The following is a 19844-nucleotide window of genomic DNA, read 5'->3' as shown; positions in this document are numbered from 1 at the left end:
GTTTCATTTATTATTCACGTTAGAATGGTACATTTATTTTTTTAAAGATTTTATTTATTTATTTGAGAAAGAGAGCACATGAGAAGTGGCAGAAGGAGAGGGCGAAGCAGACTCCTCGCTGAGCAGGGAGCCTGATATGGGGATATGAGGTTTGATCCCAGGATTCTGGGATCAACCTGAGCAGAAGGCAGATGTTTAACCAACTGAGCCACCAGGCTCCCAGAATGGTACATTTAATTACATTACAATTAATGAACTACTGTTGATACATTATTATTAACTAAAGTTTATACTTTATTCAGCTTTCCTTAGTTTTTACCTAATTTTTTCTCTATTCCATAATATCATCCAGGATTCCAATATTACATTTAAAAATCATTTTTTTTTTTTGGTTCTTCTTGGCTATAAATTAACCACTTATTTCTTTTTAACAATTATTTTCCTTTTACCTCAATTATCTTCACTTATTTTATTTGGGTAAGCTGTCTTAAATCCTTCCTCTATATATCAGAGCATTAATTAGTTATTCCATTGCTTAGAAATGGCTCTGGAAGTCCCCACTTTCCATGCTAACTGCCAAGCATTTTTTTTTTTTTTAATTTCTGGAAAACTTGCAGGTAATGAGGGCAACCCTACCCAGAGACCAGTAAGAATGTGTGATTAGTGAATCAAGGTTTTCTTTGGATGGCAAAAGAGAAATCATCTTTATTAGTGAATAAATGAGTTGAAATTCTTAAAACTTATTTAATTGAGGAATAATCTAGTTAAATTTTAAAAGACGTAGACGTATTTGTTGAATGTTTATAATTATACAAAGAAATAATTAAGAACATTAACAATTAAATTGGCTTCATTAGTCTTCATCTCCCCTCTTCAGGAAGGGTAAGAATGGTTCATACCCTCTCAATTTTTCTCATTTAATCTGTTCAACAGTCACTAAACTAGGTATGAAACTGGGCTTGTATCTATTTCAGATAGAAAGGCCAGGAACTCCAATGTTGTCTATCCCCAATGCAGTAAAAAAGCTGTGGCAGCTTCTACATGAAAGATCCAGGCACCTGGGTGGCTCAGTTGGTTAAGCGACTGCCTTCGGCTCAGGTCATGATCCTGGAGTCCCGGGATCGAGTCCCGCATCGGGCTCCCTGCTCGGCAGGGAGTCTGCTTCTCCCTCTGACCCTCCTCCCTCTCAGGCTCTCTGTCTCTCATTCTCTCTGTCTCAAATAAATAAATAAAATCTTTAAAAAAAAAAAAGAAAGAAAGAAAGATCCTAGAAAAGGCAGCATATTTTCGAATACAGAGCATAGCAGTCAGGTTGATAAGAATTCTTACAGGCCATTTTTTATGTCCTTAGTCATCAGATACCATTTAGACTGGGAGGCATGATTCTCTGCTTAACAAATGGGGGACTCTGAGAAACAAACTGAGGGTTCTAGAGGGGAGGGGGTGGGGAGATGGGTTAACCTGGTGATGGATATTAAAGAGGGCACGTACTGCCTGGAGCACTGGGTGTTCTGCACAAACAATGAATCATGGAACACTACATCAAAAACTAATGATGTAATGTATGGTGATTAACATAACATAATAAGATAAAAAAATTAAAATTAAAAAATTAAAAAAACAAAAAATCTTATCCCAACCCAGAAATCCTCTTAAAAAATGTAATAAAGAAAACACACTTATTATTAAACAGTCATTAAACCAGAATGCAATATGCATCATAACCAATCCACTGAGATTGCAAAGACAGAAAGAAATCTCAACCTTTGCTATGGCCAGGCAGAGGTATCCTATTACATATATGTTTCCAAGATCAAAAAAATAACTTGTCCTCAAGTAAGAGGACAGCATCACTGGTCATACATCATTACATTTTAAATTTACCTTTGTACTTGAGGCGACTATCTATGTTAGCTAATTGACTTTATCCAAATGCGGCTGTGGGATAACGAAAAAAAACTCATATCTTTACAACAAGGAGTTTGAGAACTTGGAGCAAGGGTCCCACCAAATTTCAGCCCCCACCTTCCCATAGAAACTGGGCAATGGAGACACTACCTCCCTTGGTACTTATATTTCCAAGACATGGCTAGTTCTTGAGAAAGAAATTCCTAGATCCCAATGTTCATGAAAAGGCTTATTTAGTTCCTAAAAAGATAGATTTCAAAAAGACAGAGGAAGGAACTTATATTACAAGTTTCTAAGGTAAATATTTTGATAAAAAGAGAGGAGAGGGAAATCTTAGTTTCAACAGGAGGAATTAAGCCTCAAATTTTTTTATTCCTATTTGTCTTTATGCAAAGCTGTGCACAAGTACAGCAACTAAGACCACCCAAAGGAAGAATAATCCCTCACATCTGCAATGTACTTAACAGTTTCAAGTCACTTTTGTACATGGTTTCATTGATCCTCACAACAATCTTGGGAAACCATAAGGCGGGTTTTTAAAAACCAATTTAGGTATCTGAAACCTGAGATTCAGAAAGGTCAAGTAACTTGTCCAACATCAACCAGCTACTTAAGGAAGAGCTAGGACTCCTCTCTAGATCTCTCAACCACTAGTTATTGGTGGCTTGAAATTGGAAAATCTCAAGCTGACGACTTATTCTATACATGGATTTCTAGCAGAGCTATAGAGTTTCCAGGATTCACCTGGAGCCTGATATCTATCCTAAGAGTTGAACTTGAATAAGTATGAGCTCTGTCAATTCTGGACTGTACCAAGTAATACTCACTTAAGCATTCCCTTTTGTTTTCCTTCATGTGACTTGTAAATAAAATTATTTTTGCTTGATAGTCCCTGTGGCTAAAATGTTTAAGTTTTTTCAAACTTATTTTTACTGTGCTTTCTAGAGAATGTTGTACACTACTTACCCCAAATTGGGCCCTGTTCTGCAGTTTTTATTCAGGTAAAACTAACGGCATTTCCCCAGAGTGAGGAATGTGTAATCAATTCTATTGTTTGATTTCAATGGCTTATTACCAAGTGGGAGAATTGTTATAGCAGAGGCAATTTAGAAAATCAGGTACAATTGACTCCAGTCAATTTGCATGCTGCAGTCCCAACAGCAAGAATTCATGGCATTTTATGCCAGAGATAGTGCAGTCTCTCTGGGCAACTAATCCTCAGAGAGAACAGACGTGTGTGTGTGTGTGTGTGTGTAAATGTGCTTGTGCACATGCCCACATGTGTTTAAACAAGAGTGCATTCAGAATTCTTGCCAATCAAAGAAGGAAAAAGTGATCTTCTGAGTGGTTTTCTGTAGTATTTTCTGAAAGATAATCACAATCAGAACAATCCCTTTACAGATTCTCATGTGGCTAGCCTTGAATGTGACATTTGGACTTCCTGTGAGTGTATGTTCTTCCGAAAATGTTGGAAAGATGCCTCTCTCTAAGAGGTATGGGAATGCTCAGGAAAACTCCCTGAGAGGAAGAGCAGAAATCTGGGTTCTCGGGCGCCTGGGTGGCTCAGTCGGTTAAGCAACTGCCTTCGGCTCAGGTCATGATCCTGGAGTCCTTGGATCGAGTCCCGCATCGGGCTCCCTGCTCAGCGGGGAGTCTGCTTCTCCCTCTGACCCTCTTCCCTCTTGTGCTGTCTCTCATTCTCTCTCTCATATAAGTAAATAAAATCTTTAAAAAAAAAAAGAAATCTGGGTTCTCATCCAAACCTAACCATTAACTTTCCTGAAGTCTTGGGTGAGTTAGTTAGTTCTTAGGCCTCTGTTTCCTGGTCTGTATGAAGAGTTTGGATCAAATGTCTTCCACGGCTTTTCCAGCAATAATATATGGTATTTCCAAACCTTTCATATCCTTGGAAAGGAAAGCCTTTATCTGTAAACACTGAGTTAAGTACAGCACAATTGTATGGCATGTCTATGGAGAGAAATGAAGATCAAGGAAGAACAGAAGGAGAGAGTACAGCTGCCCATCCTAGCATACAAGTGCATCTCCATTAGGAACGGATAAGTACATGCACAATCACTACAGATGGTGGGTGATTAGCACCGTCTTCTCAGTGAAAGATAATGCAACCTACATTTCAATAATGTGAAGTGAATCTACTGGTCTGAGAAGTCCCTTACAGAGAGGTTTCCCTCGTGTGGTTGACGGAGAGGGTAAAGGAAGGCAGGCTGGAATATAAGATGCTGACATTTGTTATGAACCAGCTAGGTTTACAGATTTTATCTCAATCCCCTCACAGCAACACTGAGGAGTAATTAATGCACACGTCATTTGCAGGAAACTGAATTTAGAAAGGTTAAGCAACTTAGCAAGTTAAATAAAAACAACAAAACTTGGTAAGAAGCAGAGCTGGGATGCAACCCTTGGCCAAACACCGGAGGTCTTCCCAATAGCAGATTATATATGCAGGAAAGGCCACCTCCTTTCAATCGCATCTATTTTTTTTCTAATACCCATTCCGCCCCCCTATTTATGCACATCTTTTCAGAGCATCAGCCAGAGGTGGAGAGCATGGCCTAGTCCCTGGGGGCATGCACAAGGTCTCCGTTTCTCTCTCTCAAAATCATCTTTACTTCATGACTGGCCATTGTGTCCATTGCAGCTTCTTCAACACAAGGCCTCACTATGTTTGTAGAGTACTCTTTCTATTGTTGGGAAAGAATATCTTTAATAGTTCAGAGGCAGGCGGGTGTCGATGCTGGTAGCTGCATCAGCACAGAGACAGCAACGGCCGCATCATGAAAAGCAATTGCATTTTTGAGAAGCAGCAACTTTTTGCAATCCTCATCTCGAAAAGATCACTTTCAGAATGTGGCATTGGGTGGAAGTGGATGCAGTCATCATTTTCAGGGGTTTTGTTGGGCTGTGGCAGCTGGGAGCTCTTTTCTCATCTCCTACAACCCACAGACCCTCACACAAAACAGGAGGTAAAAATGCCATTGTTCTTAAAATAAAACTCGGCTGTGCAGCTACATATTGTAAGGGAGTTTTTACGGAAAATAAAAAAAAGTTTTTTGTAAAGGAAAAATGATCACAGGATTTCAAGTAAAAACTAACCTGACATGGTAAGTAGGTATTTTTCCTTAATAAATAAAAGGGAATAAAAATTCTTATATAGGACCAATAGGCACTGTTCCCTTCAGGGACATGACCCATTTTCACCCTTCCAGTTCTATCCTCCTGGTCTTGTTTAAATACCAGCTTCTTTAGGAGCCTTCTCACATTGCTTCTGGGAGACATTTTTCCCACTGAACTTCTAGTATGTTTTTTACCTGAGTACTTCTTTGGTCAGGCATTTTCTTCTTATTTGTACTCTGGTTATTTGTGCACAAATTTTGTCTCCCCTGCTCAGTCTGTAAGCTCCTTCATGATGGAATTCACACTTTCATTGATTTATATATTCATTAAGCAAATGTGGTTTGACAGTCAGGTGCCAAGAACCATCTAGGTTTTAAGAATACAAATATTGGTAAGGTATGTAATAACCAGTCTCTTTTCTCAAGGATCTGACACTCAAGTATGGAAGAGAGACATATAAACATGTATGTAAATTATAATCAAGGATAAACAGGATGCATATTGAATTCAATTTATAACCTTCTAAATATTTTAGTACCTTGTTGAATGAGTAAGTGAATGACAGTTCCACTCTTAAACAGTAGTAAAGGCCCTATAGAGAAAAAAAGGATACAAATTGGTGGAGAAATGAAAAACCAATGACATATGGGTTCTTGGGAGCACTGTGACTCTAAGCAGTCCAAATTAAGTATTCCGGTGAGCCTAAGCCCTGAATCTTTCCTTTTTGCCTCTGTTTCCTCTGTGCATGACAAATTTTAAGCAATAAGGGCAATCCTAGGGATGCAGCCAGGTGGAGTACAAAAACATAGCTTTGGAGTCAAAAGAAATAGTATATACAAAAAGATAATATTAGACAGTCTGTGACCAGTGGCGATTGAGGATGCAGGTACTAAATGCTACAAGAAACAATAAATCTGACATTCTTTAGGAGAAACTTTTATGGCATAGGCATACTTACGAGAAAATGAGAAAAAAGTCAAATGCATATGGAGAAAAGCCCAGGCATGGGCCATGTTATCCAAAGGCAGAAAGAAAGACCATGGAAAATCTGGCATTTCTCAGTTTCACGGTTGAAGATTCCTGCCTCGTAATATTCTTGCCCGGTAATATTTTGATGCTAAATAGTAAAATGCTATCTACGTTGGTCTATACATTTCTTATAACATTTTCTCCTGTTGGCTGGTTCTTCCTCCTTGATATTGTTTAATCCCTTAGGGTACATGATCCTATACCATCTTTGTTTTCTTCCTATTTCCATAACTGATCAATTTATCTTTGTAGAATGTCCTCCTCCAACCTCTAAATGTCAGTATTCTCCACAGTTCCGTTCTTGGCTTTGCATTTGAACTATCAAAAAAATATTATCACCTGAGATCACACTGTCACCCTTGAATTCAACATTCTGTTCTATTAAGATGGTTATCTAATTTTTATTATCAACATGACCATTTCCTCCTTAAATTCCACTTCCATTTTACCAGAGTCTTAAGTACATTTATTCCTTTATCCACACTCTTTTATCAGACTTAGTGATCCACCTGTTCTTCACATTCTTCCTTTCACCCAGACAGTAATCATCATCAGAACTCCACTGCTACTGTATCTTCCAGGGCTTAAAAACTTCTCTCCACAAAACAGGTTCCCCCATCAAATTCCTCATTTCTACTGATTGTATCATCATTCTCCCTGTCTCCCCAGTTTACAATATCAGGCATATTTGATTTCTCCCTCTTTCTTTCTTCATGCCTAGTCACTGGAGTTGATTATTCTGAAAGTCTTCTTTTATAATGTCTCTGGCACTAGGAACAATCTAAAAAAACTATTTATTGAGCAAAAGTAATCAGACACAAAAAACTATTATTGCCACGCCATCTCTCCCTCATTGCCACCTGCTTCATTCAGCCCTATCTCCTCATACATGGGCCTTTGTGTAGTTATCATTCCCTGCATCTCTAATCTCTGGCTTCTCCTAAACAGTCAGCACTTTTTGGCCTGATTATTTTCCTTAAAAATACATATTTAATAAACCCAGCCTCTTTACAATTACTCAGTAACTTGATGCTGTCCAACAGAAATACAAATCAAATCACAAATGGGAGCCATGTGTGTAATTTAAATTTTCTATTAGCCACATCATAAAATGTAAAAACAAACAGGTGAAATTAATTGTCATAATGGCATTGTTATATTTAACCCAGTATATCCCAAATATGATCATTTCAACATGTAATAATTGCTAATAATAAGATATTTTACTTTGTTTCATACTACGTCTGAAATCACACGTCTCAATTCAGACTAACCACATTTGAGGTGCTCAAAAGCTGTATGTGGCTGGTGGCTACCATACTGAACAATGCAGCTCTGCAGTATACCTTGTGCCTCTCATTTACATTCTTCGCCTATGCTCTCACCCTTATGTCCCTCCCTTTTTCAACATAATGAGATCTCAAGGCTCTCCCAGCTTAAGTTCTACCTCTCCTGGGTAGATTTCCCTAACCACCACAAGACTATGATCTCATCTCATGAGATGTAATAGCTATACCATGCAGCTGGCATGTCCTACGTCTGCCTTTTGTAATTAATGCAGGAGAACTGCATCATGGCCAGACTGTCAGTATCCTGAGTGCTGATACTTCTCTCCGTCCCTCATATCACTTAGCAGAGTGCCTTTCATAGAGAAGACACAGTAAATAATTGTCGATGGATTGATGATAGTAAAGTGTTACAGTAATTTTAGTATATAAATAGACTTTATTAATCACCAGTCTTGTATTATTTACCAAGTGGCTGTGATAATATTATCACTGATTTCATTATAAGGTTAACTTTATAGGTTTCAGTGAAGATTTATTTTCTAAAATGTAACACTTACTCTTGTTTTAGGATAAATGAAATACCAGGACTAGGATAACCTACAGTAAATGGAAAGTCAAGTAAAGCTAGTATAATTTTAGCTCTGCGATTTATTTGTATATAGAGTGATGAGAATATTGATAGTTGAAAAACGGTGAGCATAATAGTATTATGGAGACATAATTTAGTGAGCTCCAACAAATATTGTCTGATTATCTTACCAGTATGGAGGAATTCTCGGAAACAAATTTAGAAGATTTAATAAAAGAATGTGTTGGAAAAAGTGATTTGATAAGGGATCTCCAACATCAATTTTTATAGGGAGGTTTTGTGCAATTACTCCATGGACAGGTTTAAAGGCTGTGGCAAATGCTTTATCAGGGAATTGTAGATCCAATGGTGGGCTATAGATTTACATATACAAGGAGAGCTTGATGAGATTTCACACAAAGAATTACTGATTAAAGTAATGAATCCTGGTGTAGAGGGTAAAGAAGCTGAATGTGGGTAATATTTTCTTTATCATGGGGGATTTGCTTATATTACTATCATTTCATGTAAGATAGAAACTGCCAGTAGGCCAAATGGTTTAGTTTGAAGGGCATGACTCATTAACATATAACAAAAATCTTAAGGATAAATTTGACAAAACGAATCTTAAAGAAAGTGTAAAATAAGTGAAATCTGTCCTTAGAAGGCACTCAAACTCTACCATTGCCAAATACTATTTTCTCCCTTCAGGCCTATTTACGCCCACTTATTACCCACACCACCTCCATTTTATGTGATAAGATTTTTCAGATGTACTCTGATTTTACTGAGAGACTTTGAATCTTAAAGATTTCAAGATACAAATACATGGTATAAAGATTGTCATTAGGGAAACTAATCTGGTTGAAAGCCCCACATCAACTCTTAATATTATACTATAATCTTCCTGCAAAATAAAACTGATGCTAAAGTCCAAAACTCATAATATTTACAAGAATAGTTTAGAAAAAAATTCCTCCCTAAACTCAATCAATATTTTTTGAAACTCCTAGATGACTACAAATAAAATTACAGTATTTGTACCATGCATATGCATCTGTAAGGATTTGTTGTTCACATAACAGCTATTGTCAAATAGATAAAACCTAAGTTGCAAAGGCATGAGTTGTATATATATTTATTCTTCTTATAACTAAGGTTGTTTGTTTATTTATAAATTTTATTTTATTTAAATTCAAGTAATTAACATATAGTGTATTATTAGTGATCTGAGGGGTTATTGTTTATTTAAATGCAGGCAAAAAGTGCTATATGGAGGGCAGGGGAAAACAAATTACATCCTGGTTGACAGTTACATTTTGTCAATCCGTCTGGAATAGTGGAGGGTGTGAGTAGTAAATGGTTTGGACAAGATTCATGATATATGCCAGAAGCTATGCAGGAAAGCTGAGGTACAACCTGAAATAGCGTTGGGAAGAACACAGCAGGTGCCAAAGCCAATGATAGAGAGTGGATTATCCAGTCAAGGGGATAAGCCATAAATGAGAAAAAGAAATGGATGCTCAAGCAGACGAGGCTCAAACCAGCAAAAGACATAGTTTAGGAGATAAGTACTAGAGAGGGACAGTCCTTCCAAGAATGTCAGTTGAAGCTTTTGTTTGTTTGTTTGTTTTGTTTTGTTTTGTTTTTTGGCGGATAGGGCTAACATATATGAGTAGTAAGAGAGACGCATTTAAAGAAAAGGGATGTGGGGCATGAGATAAGTAGAAAGTGGAAAGGCTATAAAGATGTCTGTTAATTATAGCTGTTATTAAAATAAAGCAGTTGAGAATGTTAGAAATCTAATTTCTAAATAAATCTATTGAGTCTTGTAATTGCTTCTTCAGCACTGAAATCAATGCAGAAAACTGGCACACGCCTTAAGAAAAGAAATACAAACAAACAAAAATCAAGAGCAATAATCAACTTTCAGTTTAGGAGGTGAAAAATCATCATTACTACAGGCAGCAACAAAACATAGAGAAAATAAAACTGAACAGAGTCTGAACAGGAAACCAGACTCAGTAGCTGGTTTGCAAGATAACATTTAGGCCAAAAACAAAAACAAAAGACACAGTTTCCTGAGCTATTGAATTAATAATGAACTTGACCTTTATTGCTTCCTATTCTTCCTCCTTCTCCTTCTTCTTCATTGTCATCATCATCGCCATCATCATCATAGCTCCCTCTTACCTTACTGCAGCCAACCCCTTGTCATGACTACAAAGTCTATGATCTGACCTACGCCTCCCCTCCCACTGCTGTAATACCAGGCTTTTTCTGTCTCACTATACTGTAACCACACTGGGCACATTTGTGTTCTTCAAACACTAAAGTTTGTTCCTATGTCAGAGTCTTTGCACACATATGTCCTTTCTAGAGGTCCTCACCCCTTTCTCTTTCCATGGCTGTTCCTTCTGTTATTCACGTCTCAGCACAAATTATCATCTTTCAACAAGATTTTCCTGACTACTCTATTCAGCATTACCCAACACTTCCTATACAGTAGTTGTTTTATTTTCTTCATGGCATTTAATTCTATTTGAAGTCAATTCATCTGCTTGTCTGTCCATCTATCTATCTACAATGGTTGTTTATTACCTATGTTACCTACTAGCATATAATCTGTATCAGAGCAGAAACCTTGACTTTTTCTTTTCCAAACTGTAATTCCTAGTGTCTACAACTCAAGGTAGATGTTCAAACGTATGTGTTAAATAAATCAATGAACAAGTTAAGTATTAAGTGATGAATTCCATTGTATTTTTGAAACTCAGAACAGCCATGAAAGATAAGTATCATTTCCTTTTTTATATCTATTTTACTGAAAAGGAGACTGACTACTCTGTGAACTTAATTGACTTGCCAAGATCATGTCGCTAGTAAATATGTCTACAAAACTATTTTTTGCCCCCTACAATATCCTCCTTACCTACTCCTTATGAGGGTCACATAGGATAGTGAACAGATTTTAAAACACTATAGTAATATGAAATATTTTACTTCAGCTCTCATAGATATGACATATTTATTTGCTAATCACTAATGAACATCAGCTGATTTATAATCTTGCAGCTGCATAAATTCCTAATTTTCTTGTTTTTATCATGAAATAAAAATGCCTCATCAGCATCTAGGGAAGTATACCTAGGAGTACACACCTGAATTCCCTTGAGATTACATTGAGATTAGCTGCTGACCTCAAAGGTGTTGCCTTCCTTATAATGATGTCAACACCTACCTCAAAGAAGTCACATTCTATGTAATGACGTCAAAACCAGGACAAAGCATCAGACGCTGTGGGTGAGCAAAGAAAACCTTACACAAAGATGATATTGAAGGCTGGCTTTTGTCCTAACCTTCACTACACCAGTAAGTCCTCCCACTTGGGTAACATGTCAAGAAAAATTTAGTTTTGGTTCAGTTTCAAGAGAAGAGAAAATAAAACATAACCAACATAATAACAAATAAAAATGTATTGATGTAAACAATCTAAAAATTTATGCAGGGAACTAAACAACAATAAAATAAATTCAACTTTGATTCAAATTTGAATGAAAATGGGGTAATAAAAAATGAAGCATAAAACTGAACTTACTTAAATTCATTCACCTACTTATAATCACTTTTGTATCTCAGTAAATGAAGAAAGCTGTAACTTTCTCTTGGGTTTAGGATGAATCTTGCATATGTTAATCCCGGAAACATTAAAGTCATCATTGGTCTTCTTAATCAAATTTCTATGTTTTTAGTTAATACTTTAATATATAAGAAGTTAATTTAAGTGATTATACCAGAGACATGTGCTCTAATAGATAACAATGAATTATAATCAGCATTTCAGAAACTAATAAATACAAATAAAAGATATGAGATTTTTTTCAACTCATCTGGTAACCAAAGAAATATATTAAAACAATAAATGATGCAATTTATATATCAAATTGGCAAAACATAAAATTCAAATATGACAGTATCTATTACTAGCTTCACTATGAAGAAGGAGGTATTCTCATATCTTGCTGGTAGGAGTATTCTATGTTATAACCTTTTTGGAGTGCAACTTGGCAATAGGTATTATAAAATTTATAATTTGATATGCAGGCTTGACTGAGTCCAGCATTCATCCTAAGGAAATAATCATGATTAATGCAAATATATAGCCTTGAGGATGTTTATCACAGGGCTGCTTATACAAGAAAAAAGAACTGACAACAGCCTTTTCGATGGGTTTATCAAATTGTGTTTCATCTATAAAATTAAAATTTTAAATAGCTATGCAGTACTTAAAAATGTTGCAGAAAAACAATTCATATTATTAAAAATATTCATGGGAAAGTAAGTAAAAAATAAGAGGAACAAAATGCCATTACTGAACTTATAAAATATATATTTGTACATAAAAAACAAACTAGTGGTTATATACCAAAAAGTCAATAGCAGTTGTCTCTTGGTGATAGAATTATGAATGGTTTTTGTTTTCTGTTTCTTCACCAAGTCTCAACAGTGAATATTGAATTATTTTTTAAATACTAAAATAAGTATTATTTTTATAAAAATAAATTAAAGACTAAGTAGTTATTAAATTATGATTAATGATTTAATATTGAACAAAGGTGAGATAATGAAAAATTGGGCAATATCACACAGCACCAAGAAAAGAATAAAAAATAAATTAGAAAATTAGAAATGTAACTAAGCATAAAGAGAGGGCTGGGAGAGATGGGGGGACCATATTTCAGAAGTATGTTTCAGTCCAAGCAATGCACTGTGAGCAAGTAGTAGAATTTTCATTTTTACTATGTAGGTCAAAAATTCACAGTCAGCAGTGTACAAGATTTTTTTAAATGTGTGTTTCTTTCATTTACTTTCATTAATATCTCAAGAGTTGGTGTTATTTCTTTATAGGTCTTATTAATGACTTGGATAATTCTAAATTAAATTAAATATAGTACACAAATCAAATCCACTGAGTACTTCTTACATGTAATATCAGGTGCCACCGTTAGCCATAATGTCTCCTTATTATTATTGTAGTGGTTTTATTTCTGCAGTCTATAGTACCATGCACTGTGGAAGGCATTATTGTGTACTTTGTGGCACTTATTCTCACCAAGACCCTTGAAAGTATTGTATTATTTTCATTTTACAGATGAAGAAACAAAAATCTAGCAAGTTTACATGACTCCCCAACATCCCAGCAATGCTCAAAACAAATGGAAACTAACAAAACCAGGTCTCTAATGAATCATTCTTAAACTGAACATGACTTTGAAGAACACCATTCCATACCAATCCATGAAATTCCTATGTTTTATTTTCCTTTTATAATAATAAACTGTGATTCCAAAGTTATTCACTCTATTTCTATGATCAATCTTTTAAGAGTATGTAAGAGCTGCTAATTACAGAACATCACAGTATGGAATTTCCAGCTACTTTCTGCAAATTATATCACAGTTTTTTCCACATTCCAAGCACATGTTGCAAAGAATAGATGTTCAAGTTCTGCAAATTATTTTGATTTCTTTTCAAGAAATTTAGCACTTCCAATTTGATTTAGAAAGTATATATGTAACAAAAGATGTATAAAGGTTATTTAAAAGATGTACTTTAGGTGAGATGATTATAAACATCTATAACATCCAAGAGCCTTTGAGGTTAATTTCTGAGGGTTACAGAAGGGAGGGGGTGAGGAGATGGGGTAATCAGGTGATGGGTATTAAGGAGGGCACATGTTGTGATGAGCACTGGGTGTTATATGCAACTAATGAGTCATTGAACACTACATCAAAAACTAATGATGTACTGTATGTTGGCTAACTGAACGTAATAAAAATAAATAATTAAATAAAAATAAAGACACACACACAAAGATGAAACTGGAGGTAGATTAGATTAATTTACTAAAATATTTAATTTGTGTTTTCTATATAACAAAACATATTTTTATATTTTTTTATATTTTTAAATATAAAAACAGAAAGAAGCCTCAAATAAGCATGAAAAACATAAAAATTATCCCCTGACTTATTGAGTTCCTTTTTACCCTTGCTCTGGTTATTTGGAGGAGGGAGGAAGGAAATAAGAATCAAGTAGATAAGTCACCTAGCACGCAGACTCTGGGTTCCTTTATCTATTCCTATTCAGTGGCATTTGCCTCCGTTCCATGGGAGTCATCTACTCATTTAGAGGCTTGCAATGCTCAAAATTATTTGTGTAGCTCAAACTTCTCCTCTGAGTTCTAGAAACCTTTACCCAACTTAAAATTCTCATTTGGTCATCTCATAGACATTTCACAAATAATATGTCTAAAATGGACCTCTTCTATCAAATTGAATGTATTTCCAATCTTCACTATCTCAGGAAATGGCAGCACCATACATCTAGTAGCTAAAGCCACAAACCTGGCCATCATCCTTCATTACTTACTCTGCCCTACCTCACATCAGTAAGACTTTCCTTTGCACCTACTAACTCCATCATCAATCATCCAGCCATCTTTTTCCTCTCCTGCCAGTATGATAGTCCAAACTTCCTTAGAGAATTTCATTTCCATTTCCAACCATCCTCTCCCCAACCTGGTCATCACACAGCAGTCATATAATCTTTTAAAGCAAAATTGCAACAATAACAACCTCCATTAATTTTTCCAAAGGGTTAACTATACATTCATGTCCTAAATTAAATATGTATTTTACATGCTTCCATTTATTTCTTCAGAACTTTAGTAAGGTAGAGTTAACACATAATATACTGTACATGTTAAGGCATACAATTTGATGGGTTTTGACATATGTATATGCCTAAAAAGCCATCACAACAATCAAGATAACAAATATATCCATCAACCCCAAAAGTTTATTTATAGCCCTTATTTATGCCTTCTTCCCCCCTTCCTTGCCCACATCTACAGATAATCACTGATCTTATATTACTCAAGATCAGTTTGCATTTTCTAGTAATTTACAGAAATGAATTAATATTTCCACTTGCCTAGGCTTCTCATGTAGAGTCCTAATTGATTGCTCCAATTTTACTCTTGCAAAATGAAAAACAAACAAAGAAAAACAACAAAAGAAATAGGTTTACAGGTTTGATGAAAATCATTGGAAAAATGCCAGCATGGTTGTCTAGTTTTGAGAAAGGCTTATGAAACTTCTGAAACCCTATCAAACTTTTATGGACTTGTATCTTTTTCAAAATCAATTTAAAATGTATATATACTACTATAATTGTCCACATTTTTTTTTTTTTTTTTTTTTAAGATTTTATTTATTTATTTGACAGAGAGAGACACAGCAAGAGAGGGAACATAAGCAGGGGGAGTGGGAGAGGGAGAAGCAGACTCCCCGCAGAGCAGGGAGCCCAATGCGGGACTCGATCCCAGGACCGCGGGATCATGACCTGAGCCGAAGGCAGTCGCTTAACCAACTGAGCCACCCAGGCGCCCCTAATTGTCCACATTTTAATTAAAATTTTAATTAGCCTTTTCCTCAGCCCAGTTGTAAGATATAGATTTTTCTTTCTTTTTTCACACTATGATCATACTTTGGAAGATTCTGTATTCTAGAGACCCTGTGATGTTAGTTAAAGCAACTGAATGGGCTTTGTGTATATTTGCCAAATAACTAAATCTTAACAAAAGTTTACAGTGCAAGGAGTATTTCATTTTGAAAGAATTTTTCACAGATTTATGAATGAAGGAGGGGAAATCGGAGGGAGAGACAAACCATGAGAGACTATGGACTCTGAAAAACAAACTGAGGGTTCTAGAGGGGAGGGGGGTGGGAGGATGGGTTAGCATGGTGATGGGTATTAAAGAGGGTACGTACTGCCTGGAGCACTGGATGTTTATACACAAGCAATGAATCATGGAACACTACATCAAAAACTAATGATGTAATGTATGGTGGTTAACATAACATAATAAAAAAAAGAATTTTTCACTGATTTTTCCAACAGAAATTTGTTTTTTTATTTAATAACATTTGATGCTTATGAATATTACTCATATAAAATTGTGATTACAAAGCATATTGAATTAATATTCTAAGGTTATCATTTATCTTTCCAGAACAATCATAGCATGTTTTGCTTCTTTCTTAAAAAGGAATATTTTCAACTGCTTTTCACAACAATGAATATGAAAGTAATGCCAAAATATAACTAACCTCAGGTTCTTTTGGAATTTGATATTTTTTACTACCTACATAATATAAACATGCATCACCTAGGTGAACAGTTTTTAATAGCATCATTTTCACAACATTTTAATTATTGTCACATTTCTTCTTTGTTTAGGGAGACGTCTGGTAAATAGCCGTGGGATCTAAACAAGTAAGACTTAAAGCATGCTGTTTTTTTGTTTTTGTTTTTGTTTTTGTTTTGCCTGACTTTCAAATTGTTTGTTTGTTTTATTACTTAATAGTATTTCTTTATTACTTGGGGTTGTAGCTTTTTAGAAAAGTGTGATCAATTTTATTATGGAGTATAAGGAATAAAAGTAAACTTTTAACACTTTGAGATTATCTGGAAACTTAAAAAAACCCACCTGAATTTTCTGTATATGGTAGGCAGACATAAAGACATTACAGATGGGGCAAAATTTCAAGCCCAAACATGGGCATGTTTTCATAAGAGTGAATATGAATCCATACAGTGAATTTTTCCAAGGTAATTTTTTTTTACAAAATATATGTTGCTATACTTGTCTTATTCTTACCACTCGCTTGTCAATAGAATAGGTCAATGAGTGGTTGATTTGATTTCCCAAACCACCTCATGTAGAACCATGACTCAGTACCATATAGTTTGGGTAATGTGAGATCCACACCCAACATTGGAATGAAATGTGTTGGGATGTTGAGGGGAAGAGGCTTCAGTTAACAATGTTAATAATGGAGTAGGAAGGAGAAGAGGTGGAAGGATGATCAAAAGGAAAGCAAATGAGCAAAGGGAGAATTACACATAATAAGAAGGAAGAAAGTAGATCACCAAAAGAACAAAGAGTTAAAAAAAAAAAAAAAAAACATGACATACATTCCATGCTTCATTTGTCTCTATTTGGAAGAATGGAATTTGAGATAGAAGAACTTAAGAATAGAGAGTAGATATTGGAACAAATTAAGAGTAGAGAGTAGATATTGGAGAGACAAGATATGCCATAGGTTGTGCCTGAGAAAAAGGGAAACAGAAAAGAGCAAATGGTAAAAGATAGGGGAAGAAAGTTTCATTTTAAATGTTCCCTACTTATTTGACAATTTCGTTTCTTGAAGCTAGAACTTAAATGGTTTTAAAAATATAAGCATTGAATATTTTTATCTGTCTTATTGAAGAAAAAAATTCTAGATATTGTATAATTATGGGATGTGTCTAAGAATTCTGCTTTATGCTCAGTTTAAGCCATGCTTAAATGAAAATGTTTCTTGATTTGTTTCAAGTTTTCTTATGAGTATTCTAAACTTGCTCTACTCTTGAAATCCCTTGACTTCTGAAAAAAGGAAAATCATACATCTGGAGAGGTGAAATAAGTTATTAAAATGTATTTCTAATTTAAAGAAAATATATGTTAAACAATTCAAATTTACAGTCAGAACAGTTCAAATTAGTCCTGCATTCAGGGACACAAAGTCTAGATTTACCCTATGGTTATCCTGTAATTGCTATTTGCAGGCAACGGGAAGGTTACTAGTGGTACTGATCTCAATCATAATGTACAGATTTACCAGAGAACCTTGTAGAATTGACAATTTTTTTGTCCCAAGGCATAAATCATAAAGATTCAACAAGATAATGTCCTTTGTATTGGCATAATGATATAAATAAGCAAAAATTCCTTTTTAGCAGTACTTGGGAAGTGTGCTTTAGTTTATGGTTGTTGTTGTTCATTGGTTTTTCAGTGGCTATAATGTGTTAATCATTGATCAACACAATATAAGGTTTCTTCTTAACAGTTGAAGTATCTTGGGGAAAAGATTTTGGTTATTTATGATCCATTATGTATAAAGTTATCACTAGCAGAGTTCAGTGATGGTACAATAGAAAGTTCCCATTGATTCTGACTCCAAAATACTGGGCAAAATCCCAACGTCACCATGAAGATCCACTTAATCAATCTGGGCCTCAATGTTTTCATGTTCAAACAAGGATAATACAACCTACTCAGGGATTACTATCACATTTGAACAGGTCATCAATCTGACTACATTTGGAATGTAGTCAACATTAGTGGGTGAGGCATGGGTTTGAGCACCCTCAAAATTCCTGTCCAAAAGCCCATGAGCCACACAAATAACTTTGCAACATTGTTACAAATGTTTGTACTTATAATTCAACTTTATCATTACAAAGGCTACTTGCAGGGGGGGGGGCAGTAAATCAATCTATCATTTAAAAAGCTGTAGTCATCATCTTCATGGATCTACATCTGGAGTACAGGAAAAGTTTTTCAGTCTCATAAAAATCTCTACCTGCTGTGTGGTGCCTTACATTCCTCTCTTCGAATAAAACTAGGACCTCTCCTCTATTTTTGTAGCACTAGGCTAGGTGGTTTTTTATACATTTACTCAGATAATTCTCAAATCAATCATGTAAAGAATATATGATTGCCCCCCTTTGCAGATGACTCTCAGAAAAGCTGAATAATGTGACTGAGTTCAGCTAGACAGAAAAGGGACAGAGTTGCAATTAGGATCCAGAACTCTTTTTTTTTTCTCTCTCTCTTTTTTTATTATTATTATGTTATGTTAATCACCATACATTACATCATTAATTTTTTATGTAGTGTTCCATGATTCATTGTTTGCCTATAACACCCAGTGCTCCATGCAGAACGTGCCCTCTTTAATACCCATCACCAGGCTAACCCATCCTCCCACCCCCTTCCCCTCTAGAAGCCTCAGTTTGTTTTTCAGAGTTCATCATCTCTCATGGTTCATCTCCCGCTCCTATCTCCCCCCCTTCATTCTTCCCCTCCTGCTATCTTCTTCTTTCTTTTTTTTTTTAACATATAATGTATTATTTGTTTCAGAGGTACAGGTCTGTGATTCAACAGTCTTGCACAATTCACAGCGCTCACCATAGCACATACCCTCCCCAATGTCTATCACCCAGCCACCCCATCCCTCCCACCTCCCACCACTCCAGCAACCCTCAGTTTGTTTCCTGAGATTAAGAATTCCTCATATCAGTGAGGTCATATGATACATGGCTTTCTCTGATTGACTTATTTCGCTCAGCATAACACTCTCCAGTTCTATCCACGTCGTTGCAAATGGCAAGATTTCACTCCTTTTGATGGCTGCATAATATTCCATTGTATATATATACCACATCTTCTTTTTTTGTTGGTTGTTTGTTTTTTGGGGGTTTATTGTTATGTTAATCACCATACATTACATCATTAGTTTTAGATGTAGTGTTCCATGATTCATTGTTTGTGCATAACACCCAGTGCTCCACGCAGAACGTGCCCTCTTTAATACCCATCACCAGGCTAACCCATCCTCCCACTCCCCTCCCCTCTAGAACCCTCAGTTTGTTTTTCAGAGTCCATAGTCTCTCATGGTTCATCTCCCCCCTCCGATTTGCTCCCCCCATCATTCTTCCCCTCCTGCTATCTTCTTCTTTTTTTTTTTTTTCTTAACATATATTGCATTATTTGTTTCAGATATATACCACATCTTCTTTATCCATTCATTTGTTGATGGACATCTTGGCTCTTTCCACAGTTTGGCTATTGTGGACATTGCTGCTATAAATATCGGGGTGCACATACCCCTTCGTGGGATCCAGAACTCTTTACACAGCTCATGTACATGGTGAAATGCCCCTGCCTTTCTTAGTGAAATACAGTATTTTCAATACAAATATTGGTGGAAGCATTATCACATGATTTTATCAATATTGGTGTA

The 19844-nt window shown here is 35.6% G+C and overlaps 1 protein-coding gene across 1 annotated transcript in view; it reads left to right on the top strand.

Annotated features, from left to right (window-relative positions):
• The window catches only part of PTPRD (protein tyrosine phosphatase receptor type D), a 2419801-nt gene that overhangs the window by 1691284 nt on the left and 708673 nt on the right, over positions 1-19844 (top strand). Inside the window, exon 12 of the mRNA XM_064580091.1 lies at positions 16234-16269. The gene's annotated coding sequence lies outside the window, so the exon portion shown is untranslated. The remainder of the gene's footprint in view (positions 1-16233; positions 16270-19844) is intronic.

Source organism: Mirounga angustirostris, unplaced genomic scaffold, assembly GCF_029215605.1.
Source record: "Mirounga angustirostris isolate CCGP_5_RB_7025 unplaced genomic scaffold, mMirAng1.0.hap1 SCAF_15, whole genome shotgun sequence".
In the NCBI taxonomy this organism is placed as follows: Eukaryota; Metazoa; Chordata; class Mammalia; order Carnivora; family Phocidae; genus Mirounga; species Mirounga angustirostris.
Note: the sequence above shows the minus strand (reverse complement) of the source record. Positions and strands in the feature narration are given on the sequence as shown.